The sequence below is a fragment of the Equus quagga genome, chromosome 3 (genome assembly GCF_021613505.1).
Source record: "Equus quagga isolate Etosha38 chromosome 3, UCLA_HA_Equagga_1.0, whole genome shotgun sequence".
Classification (NCBI taxonomy): domain Eukaryota; kingdom Metazoa; phylum Chordata; class Mammalia; order Perissodactyla; family Equidae; genus Equus; species Equus quagga.
In genome coordinates, this window is record NC_060269.1 from 96,625,039 (window position 1) to 96,634,872 (window position 9,834).

Below are 9,834 nucleotides of genomic sequence, written 5' to 3' on the forward strand. Positions count from 1 at the left end.
TGCAGTCCTGTTGGGATGCTCATCTCTGCAGTCCTGTTGGGATGCTCCTCTCTGCAGTCCTGTTGGGAAGGCCCCGTTTGTGGCCAGGCCTTGGAGAAACAAAGGCGAGCTACAGTTATGTCCAGTGAGGCTAGTCTCCTGCTGCAGAAACTGCTGAAGCTGTCTGGGAGAGGCATTCCCCTCACATGGCCCCGTGAGTAATCCAGGGAAGCTGTCATTAGGCCTGTGATGAGTCAGGATTACAGGTGTCAGGTAGCCTGGGGAGTGGTGGATACAGGCCTGTCCCCTGAGTCAGGCTGAGGGAGTAGCGGCTGGCTGGCGCTGCGAGGCTTATCTCCAGGAGGTCTGGGGGTGGCTCAGAGTTCTCTGGCAGAAGGATAGGGGCAGATGCTCCTTTGGGGAATCTAAGGGTTCTGTGGTTGACCCTGATCTGAAGGTGCCGCTCTGTGGTGGCCTGTATGACTCCTCTGTAAGGCTCGTTACGGCATCTTCTGCTGGGATTTCTCCTAAAAGGGATTTTGGCACCTCAGGCACAACTCCAATTCCCCCATTTGGCAGATCAGGAGATTAAGGCCTGGAGAAGTTTCCTAAAGCCATCCCAGTGATTTAACAACAGAATGGCAAAAACATCCTGGGCAGGGTCAGAGTGATGTCCGCTCCATGAGAGCCCTCATTTATCGATGGTTTGAAATAGTATTAAACCAGTGGGATAAATGAGTGTTTTAGTCCCTGCCCTGCCAGCAGTCTACTGTGAGACCTTGGACCAGTCAGCATCACTGCGTCTCGGCTCCCTCACCTGTATAACATATCATTTCCAGTCCTCCATGCATCACTGTTCTAATTATTGTATATACATTAAGCCATTTAATCCTCAAAACAACCCAATGAGGTGGGTACTATTGTCATCCTCATATTAAAGATGAGAAAACAGGCACAGAGGTTGTCATGTGACTAGTAAGTGCAGAGCTGTGGTGCGAACCCAGGCCGCTCAGCTGCAGAATTCTTGCTCTAATCACTGTGCTGGGTGTGCTCTGATACCCTGGTCATCAACTTATTGCTGTAAAAGCTCTGCGAAAATATCCTCAAAATTCCCCCAAGTAGGGTAGGGCAAAAGACTTGGTTTATTAAGAAAAACATTTTTTTTCAAGGCAAAACAAATAAATAAAAAGAGATAGAGGGAGAACCTACAGATTAAAAGAGATTTAAGAGACACATCAACCAATTACAACATTTGGACTTTATATGGATCCTGTTTCAAGTAAATAAATTGTAAAAAAAAATGTGAACATTGACTGGATATTTGATGATATTAAGGGATTATTGCAGATGTGATAATAATAAATGGCTTTGTCAAAAAATTGGAGTCCTTACTTTTTAGAAAAAGATGCTGAAATATCTACAGATTATATACTGTCTGGGATTTGCTTCAAAATAATCAGAGGATGGGGAGTGAATGGGAGTATAGATGGAACAAGATTGCCCATGTGAGGGGCTGGCCTGGTGGCGCAGCGGTTAAGTGCGCACGTTCTGCTTTGGCGGCCCAGGGTTCACCGGTTCGGATCCTGGGTACAGACATGGCACCGCTTGGCACGCCATGCTGTGGTAGGAGTCCCACATATAAAGTAGAGGAAGATGGATATGGATGTTAGCTCAGGGCCAGTCTTCCTCAGCAAAAAGAGGAGCATTGGCAGCAGTTAGCTCAGGGCTAATCTTTCTGCAAAAAAAAAAAGATTGCCCATGTGTGTCATTGTTGAAGCTGGGTGGTGGGTGCATTAGAGTTTATTATACTCTCTACTTTTGTTTGGAACTTTCTTCTATAAAAAGTTTTAAGAAATCACCCTGTATAAATTCGTATTTTATTCTCTCCGAAATGTCAAAAGAACCATGGATGTACTTCACAAGGCAAGTGGGAAGAACAGTCGTCTGTGAGGAGAGAGGGGGTGGGCCACTGCTCAGAAGATTCACCTTCCAAGGGTGTCATTTATTTGAGGGTGACCCCAGTGCTTTCTACATGGCAGATACTCAACCAATTCTTCTGGGCTGCAGGAATGCATGAGCATACAAATGAACCAATGTGAATGAATTTGGTCCACAGTGAGTGGGAGAACCATTCTGTCATAAGATCAGGAGTAGAATCTAATTTCTGGGCCAAATATAAATGATAAAATGCTTCTGTGTGTTTCCCAGTTAACCAAATTGTGCATTTAAAGGCATCTTTTTCTACCATGATCATAAAAAGAAGCAAAATACTCCTATACCATTTCACCTTATCCTAGGACAAATGTGCTAACACAAAAATCTTCACTCTGAAGCCATGTCCCCACCGCCACACCTCTCAGAGCCCACGCTCTGCTCTGAGCTTCATGGCCATTGTTTTTACTTGTCTAGCCCAGCATCCCTCCCAATTCTTCTGATTACCCCAAGTTCCCTCTGGGGAGCCATCATTTCCCTACAATCCTGGCTCCAGGATTGTCTGTAACCCACACTGGCCAATCATAGCATAGCATTCCTCTGGCCACAGTGATGGGTTTAGGGATGGGAATTTGACTCAAACCAAGTGAACTAGGCACAATTAAAACTAGTCCTGGGACTTTTGTACAAGTGACTGAAAAAGAGACACATATTTTGCCTTTGGACTTGAAGTTGCAAAGAGACATACCTATATGAAGGGATAGCTTGCTTGATAAAGTAGTGTGGAGGTATATCAGATTCTTCCAAGATCATTTGAACCCTAGATCCAGCTGTACCTGAAGCCATACACAGTGTTCTGCATGTGGTTTGCTAAGACTGATTCTGAAATACTACCAACACAGTCTTATAGTAGCAAGTCACATAGGGAATGAAGATTCTATTTTAAGGCTAGTGTTGCTTTCTAAGCAGAAAGAAGAGCTATTAACTTTTATACTCTTGTATTTGATTACAAACTACAGATGTAGACATGGAGTAGAAAATTGTGTCAGTTCCACTGGTTGGGTAAAACATTTGCAGGGATTAAGACCAATCTTTTGACCATTCCATGCATTCTTCTTGAGAGCTGAGAGAAACCAGGTGGTTAGACAGACTCCTGTGCAGGTGAAACCCGTGGATGCCTGAGTGTCTTGCCCACGTATGTGGTAAGGTGACTTCACCCTGAGTGCTCAGCCACCCTGGTTATGCTTGGCGGTAGCATCAGATAGATCCAGATTGTGGTGATGAGTAACGAAGGGCTTTCCCAGCTTCAGACACAGGATGAGATCATATTTCACCCGTTAGCCTCTCCCCGCCCCTTGTGGAGGTTCTGAATGGAATGATTGAAGTTTCGCCTTCAGGTGCCATGAAGGTTCAACAGCAATTCACCACTTAGTGAATGGAATCTCTGGGTCTGGCATCGTAGATCAGGGTTGACAACATGTCTCTTTGTATGATGATGAGAATAGATATTGTTAGACCAACTGTGAGACCTTGGGCAACTTACCTAACTTTTCTCTATTTGATTTCCTCATCTATAAAATGAGAACAATAATAGTACCTATCTCACAGTGTTGTTGCGAGGTTAAATGAGTTAATAACATTCGCGCGCTTTGAACAGGGAGTGGTACCTTGTAAATGTTAGCTGTCAGTATTACTGGAAAATAAGAATTTCCTGCCTTGGACAAACATTTCCTGTAGAACCTGGATATCTGAAACAAAGAGAAGGCAGAAATAGGATTTATGAAAATTGTGAAGCGCTCTATGAGAGTGTGCAACACTTCTCAGACATCGGTGCTGTGAAGTCACGTCTTAGTTTTCTGAGGTGGGGAGTTGGTTGGAAAGCTGGATTGGAAGGTTCGCAACAGGGGATGAGGTGGGCTTTGTTTAGGGTTCTGCTGGTGACTGGTCACAGGCAAGCTAACTAAAGTCTTGTAGCCACACCTACCCAGACAGTGGTTTCTGTGAATCTCAATAGGGAAGCTGGCAGGGGTTGAGAGAGTTCTTTGAAATATCCAGATGTCACAGGAAACGGTAGTAATTCAAGACTCGGATCCGGCTTTAGCCAACGTCTTAAGGAGATGGTGAGGCAAATGACAACAAGCAACTTCTAATTTTTTAGAGATGAAATGGTTTTGATCTAAGTTTGTAGAATGCTGTTGTTATAATAGTTCTTTTCTTTCCTTCCCTGCCTGCCTTTTTCCCTTTCTCTTTCCTTTCTCTCTCTCCTTCTCTCTCTCTCTGTTTCACAGGAAGTATATGCTCCCCTATCCAGAGGTAACTACTTTTAACAGTTTGGCATATATCCTTCTATTCCTTTTTCTATATATTTACACAGACATACACTTAGAAATTGTTTTGTAGGTGGGTTTTAAAAATTTTTGTATAAATAGGATAATATTTTGAGTTGCCTTCTAAATTATTCCTTTTCACTTAAAATGTCTTTTCCTTCCATGCCAATACATATAGATCAATCCCTCTCTTTCAAATTGTTGCTTATGATTGCATTATTTGGGTGGACCATAGTTTTATTTATCCATTCGCCACTTGATGGAATTTGGGTTGCTTTCCATTTTCTGCTCTTACAAACAATCTTCCCATAGCCCTCTTTGGCCACATGTACTGTCCCTTTACATTTAAAGATAACTTGCTGAAACTGTTTTTAGATTTAAATCACAGAATACATTTTCGTTTCACTCTAAAATTTGCCAGTCCCCGTTGGGCCTTGGTGAGTTTGAGCCTTTGGACAGCCACATTTTATTGCTGGTTAAAACCATTTCTCACTTTTTCAACCAAGTATGGCCAGGTAATGGTGATGGCCACAGAAAGGGGAAATGTACATGTTAATAAAGCCTTCCATGCTCTTAAGATCCATTTACAAGTGTCACAGTCAGAGTGGTAACAAACATTTTTTAAAATCCTCAGAATTTCAGAGATAATCCTTCAGCTGTGTAGCCTGGCAACGTTTTGTACCACTATAAAATCTACCTCTTTTATAGGCACCAGTACCCTTCATTTTTAGTTAAATTATATGTCATGTACACTGTGCTGGCAAGTCTGCAGCTGAATGTCCGTCTCCACAAGATGCTCATCACTGATATTTGCGGTTATCATCCTGGACAGTCTGTCCACTTCATCATCTTTGTTTAATAAAACACTTCTGTTTTAAAAAGCACGAGGCCCAGATCTGCTGAGTCAGATGTGATGTTATCTTTCAACTGCACAAGCTCAACCACAAGGATCTGGGAAGTTTATTATCTGACTCAAATCTGTCAGGAACTCCTCTGCTGTCAACGGACCACAAACCATGGAGCTAAGGTTGGTTCAAAGGTTGTCTACTGACTGAGTAAGTGACTTGATATTCTGAGATGGTGCTACTCAACGTAGTCTGTGAACTCTTTTTGACTGGTCCACAATGAGACAAGCTGCTCATGCCAGAATGCAAACCAACACATTATTTCATTCACCAAGAAAGTCTTGCTACGAAAAAATGTTGACTGAAGAGTGTGCTTCGTGATGCAGTTGGTTTACATTCTGGTGCAAGCTCCTTAACGTGCACACTGGTCTGTGAACTACATTTTGAGTAGTACTGTTTAAAGTGCTTTATGAAATTGAATGAATAAGTGAATGAATGAATGAGACACATCTAAGATGGATTAAATGGCTTTGTAGGGTTGGGGTGGAAGAGTGGAGGGGAAGATGATGATTAAATCAAATTTTCTCTTGTAATGGGACAATGTTCCTTGCCTGCTTTTGAGCTGCCACAGAGAGGGAAAGTTGTTTAAGGCACAGAAAGCCTACCTGGCACCATTGCCTGCACCACTATCGTTCCCCATCCAATGCCTTTCCCCTTCTTACTTTTTGCCCTTCCTCCTGTTATCTCCTTTTCCTGTGCTTCTGGTGTGGGATTTAAAGAAGAAAGCAGAACCATATATGGAAGGCTCATTGTATGGTCTATATTTTACACACAATTAAATACAATTCTCACCACAACTGGGCGAGGAAGGTATTACTGTCTGCTTTGTAGGTGCTCAGAGGGGTTCAGTCATTTGGTCGAGGTCCCATATGTCATAAAGTGGCATAATGTGAACCTACGTCTGTGTTGTTCTCTCCTGGTGGTTTTGTTTCCTACTCTCACATCCAAGGAGTGTGCTAACAGAATCCAGGTCCTGGACAGAACTTTAAAAGCGCCCACACTGACACACGAATGTTCCATTTTAGAACTCTGAGGCTCCACACGTTCAGTTGCCACCATCCTTCCACATTGACACTTTGTGTTACATGCTTGTGTGTCCTTGTAGGTTGTGAATGCCTTCATCTTATCATCTTTGTATCCTTTGCAGTAGTGTATGGGGCTTTGAAAGCAGCACATGCAATGGGTTATTGCATTAAATACGTTAGTCTGTAAACTTCTTTATCTGCCTAAGATAAATATCAAATGAATGAGACTCAAACACTTAAATTTGAAGTCATGTTATGGTGGGAAATCTATTGAGCATGTGTGTCGCCCAGTAGAGCAGCGCACAGTGAGGAGGCCATCCTCCTGAGAGGCACCCCTCGGTATCCCTGGGTTATGGCTTTTGGAATTTCTTACTAGTTTCTTGACGGCAGGAACTGGGCCTTTTCTTTGTTGGTTCTCTAGTGCCTAGCACCTTCCCTGGCATTCAGTTCCTGGCGCTTGAAAAAATATGTGGAATTGTTGAATGTGCTAAGTTGTCAGCATTTCCTCCTAAACTGCTGTTACTAGCACTCACCATCAGCCACTGTGTGGTTCTTAGATTAAAAAATTATATCTGTCTTCTGCTCCTGGGTTTCCTGGTCCAGATCCAACATTTTCTTCTTCCATTTCCGTCTCTGCCAGCTCCTGCTTTGCATCAGGCACAATTCCATGATCAGAAGCACGGCTGGAAGGAGGGTGTGGGATGTGGGACCACGGGCCAGTTGTTTCTCCAGAGCACATCTCCAAAAGGGAGATGTTGACAGTTGTTAGAACTACAGTGAAATGAAGTTTGAGGAAGCAAAATGAAAAGAAGACCATGAGGCCTACGGAGAAGGTAGTCACTGGGGAGCACTGATGGCTCAGGCCCCACCCAGACTTGCCTCTCCATGTTAGAACCTGGCTTACCTCTCAGACTATCGAATATCACATTCTCCCCAGGAACCCAATGGAGGAGCCAATTATACCTCTGACCTTCCTAGGGATAGAGTATTTCTTCCTTTGGGCAGAGAGTCAGGCCCTCTATAAGCAGGAGTGCCAGATTAGAGGGAGGGACCCTGTGGGCACAAGGCAGGCATCCCTGGCCATCCCAACCACATTCCTGTCTTCTTGTTTCCTTTTGTAGCATTGAGCCTGTGAGACACAGAACTTCCTAGGCCAGTTCACATTTATCTGTTTTTGAGAATCTCTGTATCCTACTCTCTGGGTCGTGTACATAATTTCCTGTTTGGGGTCACTATATAGGCAAGTCCAGAGTCCCTTGCTAGAGTTTTCAAGGATCTCTTTTTACTCTGTCCCCTAAACTGGGGCTGTCCATCCATGCACCATGCGTCAACTGGCTCATTAAATCAAACCAGAACCAGTTTTTTGCTATAGATTTCCTCTTTGTCTCCTGTTGAGTGTGGCTTGCTTTGCAGTTGCTCCCACTTTCCTGGCTTGGTTCTCTGATATTGTCTTGGCCCAGGTATTAGTTGCCTATTCCTGTTGTAACGAATCACCACAAACTCAGGGGCTTAAAACACAACACAGTTGTTTCAGAGGTCGCAAGTCTGAAATGGGTGGGCAAGCCTGCATTCCCTCTGGAGACTCTAAGGGAGAATTCATTTTCTTGCTTTTCCAGTTTATAGACATTGCCCACAGTCTTTGGCTCACGGCTGTTACATCTTTTTTTTGGTTGGGGGCACTATTCTGCCTACCACAGCCCCACTGGTTTTGATGACCTCTTGGATTTTTCAGACCATGGTCCTCTCCCTCCATGGCTGTTTTCAGCTCTGCCCATGCTCATATTTTTGACAACTCTTGTGTGGATTTGTCTATTTCCCTTTGTAATTCTATTAGGTTTTGCATTATGAATTTTGAAGCATTGCTATTAGGTACATAAATATTTAGGATTATTAAGTCCTCTTCACTAATTGACCCTTTTATCATGATGAAATAACCCTCATTTTCCCTCATTATAGTCCTTGGTCTGAAATCTACTTTGTTATTAATGTAGCCACTCCAACTTTCTTTTGATTAGTGTTAACATAGTATATCTTTTTCTATCCTTTTACCCTAACCTATTTGTATCTTTGTTTTTAAGGTGACTGCCTTAGTTTTTTACCCAGTCTCACAATCTCTGCCTTTTAATTGGAGTGCTTAGTTAATTTATGCTTAATGTGATTATTGATATATGCAGTTTAGAAAGACCTCTCTGGAGGTAGACTGGAGACAGGGAAACCAAGAACTCTGTTGCAGTAATGAAGGTGAGAAAAAAGGTTTAAACCAGGACAATGGTCCTGGAGATGGAGTGGGACGGGGGCCGTATCTGAGAGACATTAAGGGTGTACAACCAATAGAAATGGAGCTTGGGCAGAGATTTGTTGAGTCATCGGTATAGGTAGTGGATGGATTCCAATGTTTTGAAGATGTACTATATTCATAAATAGATATTGCATAAATATACTTATTTTTGAATTTTTTAATTGAGGTATAATTGACATATAACATTAGTTTCAGGTGTAGAACATAAACATACATATTTATATTCATAAATATATATTACATCTTCCAAACACTGGAATCCATTCAGGTACTTACACTGATGACTCACAAATCTCTGTCCAAACTCCATTTCTATTGATTGTACTATTGTACTTGATTGTACTATTGTCTGTATATGTGTGTACGTGTATATATATGGACAGGAAGCTAAACATCTGACGACATTTCTGATCTTGGGATCATTGCATGAAGCCCAGACTCTCTCTAGGCAGAAAGAGGGATGAGGGGAATTTAAAGACACTATAGGATGAAAGATATTAAAAGACTAGCCCAATAAAAATAGTGCCAGGAATACATGAAGGCATTGTTTTAGATGTCTGGATGGTTTTGCAGATTATTTGGTATTATACCACCTCATGTCTAGTTTTCTGTCTTTACCCAGACTATGTTGAATTCAATGCAAATGGTATCAAAATATAATAAACGATAATAAGTCCCCAACACACAGCAGAACCATGTTTGAGAAATTCACCTTCTCATAACTAGAGGGACCTGATAGAGAGCAGTTTTACTCTGGAGTTGGTTGACTTATCACTAATTTTGTCATTCATGAGAGCATTAGAGTAACTGTGGGTTAAAGCAGAATGGAGAGGAGTGGGTGCTAGGGAGAGTTCAAGGAAGCAACGGACACTCTGACGTACCACCCAGAACCCCCTTCAGGAACAAAGGACTTATTTCTCCAGCTGCTGGGATGCTGCTGGCAGGCAGACCTCAGCTATCAGCCCTCTTCAGAAATTGCCTCAGCTGAAGCGAATTACCTTGCCCAACAGCATTCCATCTTCTCAGGACAGCCCACGTCCAGTGACTTATTGATGTAGGGAAATAAAGGCCTAGCTTCTTTGCCCCAACTCAGGGCAATTCCAGAAGGCCATGTGTTAGGAGTTCCCAAGAGCACTCCCCAGGTTTGATGATTCACTAGGAGGACTCAGAGAATTTAGCATATAGTTGTACCCATGGCTAGGATTACAGCAAAAGCATACAAAGAAAAAGCAAAATCAGTAAACGGAAAAAGGCATATGGTGCAAAGTCTGGAGGAAGCTTCCAAGAGTCCTCTTCCGGTGTAGTCACACAGGACACACTTAATTCCTGTAGCATAGAACTGTGACAACACATATGAAATGTTGTCT